The 1,591-nt window shown below is 43.1% G+C and overlaps 1 protein-coding gene across 3 annotated transcripts in view; it reads left to right on the top strand.

Moving 5' to 3' along the window:
- Positions 1-1,591, top strand: part of LOC101864412 (repulsive guidance molecule A) — a 92,516-nt gene that overhangs the window by 83,414 nt on the left and 7,511 nt on the right. The gene's annotated exons all lie outside the window — the stretch shown is intronic.

Below are 1,591 nucleotides of genomic sequence, written 5' to 3' on the forward strand. Positions count from 1 at the left end.
CCACCACCACTACCACTACCACCACTACCACCGCCACTACCACCACCGCTACTACCACTACCACCTCTACCGCCACCACTACCACCACCACCACCACCACCACCACTACCACCTCTACAGTAAACATTGCCGCCTTGTCCTGTCTTCTGTCCTCCACTTTTTGTCTGTGTCGGGCCGGTGTCTCGAGAGACTTTACTCCCTGTTACTAGATCTAGTACTGTTACTACCGCTACAGCTACAAGGACTACGACAAAGCGAGGAAAGGCACACGCTACCAACTCAGCGAGTTACGGAGAGCCACATTTTGTTCTCAGTTTAGTAACACTTCCTTTTCTAGGGGGTTCATAATTATTGTAACAGAGTCAATCCGTTTGCTGTGTACTTCTTGGAAAGAAGCGGTTGTCAATTTCAGGCTTTTTTTCTTCATATTCTTAATTATTTTTTTAAATTTATTTTGTTGAAATTTTTAGGGAGGGGCGGGGGGTGGGGGTGAGGATTTGTTTATTTTATTTTTGTTCATCACTATAATATGTCTCCTTTTTGGGTTCTTTTCTATTTACCCTTGTACTAAGCCATTCTATATGTTGTATCTGTGTCTCGATTATGAGTGGCTGTACAGGGGTCCGAAGTACTCGCGGGTGCTCTGGTGTGGTTTGGTCCATCTAACCTATCAAATATCTATCGTCCTTTTTTTGTTTGTGTTACTCACACGTGTAAGACCTCTAACCGTCGACATTTATCTGACCTAATTATGTTGATAGTGTCGTAAAACGCCCACAAACACCAAAAAAAAAAAAAAAACCCCAAAACTATGACACCGTGTAAGATGGCCAGCTGTCTTAGACAACCATTTTTTTCCTCGACAATGAGCGGCTGTCTTAGACAGTTTTGCTCAAACAACGTTCTTATTTCTCCTATTTTTTTGTGTTTGTTGCTCTCTTGTAACACCCCTATTCTTGGGCTCTTATATTATGACCTTTTTGTGTTGCACGTGCCGTAAAACTCTTAACTGTGGGTGGTTTGCTTCTTCTTTCCTATCAAACATATATCGTCCTTTTCTCCCCTTCTTCTTTTTTTATGTCTGTTACTATCTTGTAACAGCTCTAATCTTCTGGCGCTCATATGACCTTATGCAGTTGCGAGCACCTCTACCAAAAACTAAAACAAAAAAGACCTTTGTAATTACTCGCTTTTATGCACAAGGGGGCTATCCCGAAAAATAATGTTTTGATAAAATGGAGGATAAAGTTTTTGCCCCTTGTTAAGTTTCTTTAAAAGACAAGGAGAGTTTTCTCTATAACCAGACAAGTATACATACCAATGAAACCAAACTTCCCCTGTAGGTAGTGCAATGCCCACTTTTGGTGTAGGTCAAGATTTCTGGAAACCCCCGAAATCTGGGTTAGCCCGCTCGTCCTTAAAAGCGAACAATTGGTTGTCTGTAACCAGCATCCCCGTCACGACAGCGCCTAGTCTTTATCGGAGTCGGCTCGACTTTCTCCCTTACATGCCTGGCCAGTGGCCAGCGGCCAGTGGATGGTTTATATTTTTACTGCCAGACGGGGCCACACGTACAACCTCTTTCTCCCCC

The sequence above is a fragment of the Aplysia californica genome, unplaced genomic scaffold (genome assembly GCF_000002075.1).
Source record: "Aplysia californica isolate F4 #8 unplaced genomic scaffold, AplCal3.0 scaffold00463, whole genome shotgun sequence".
NCBI lineage: Eukaryota > Metazoa > Mollusca > Gastropoda > Aplysiida > Aplysiidae > Aplysia > Aplysia californica.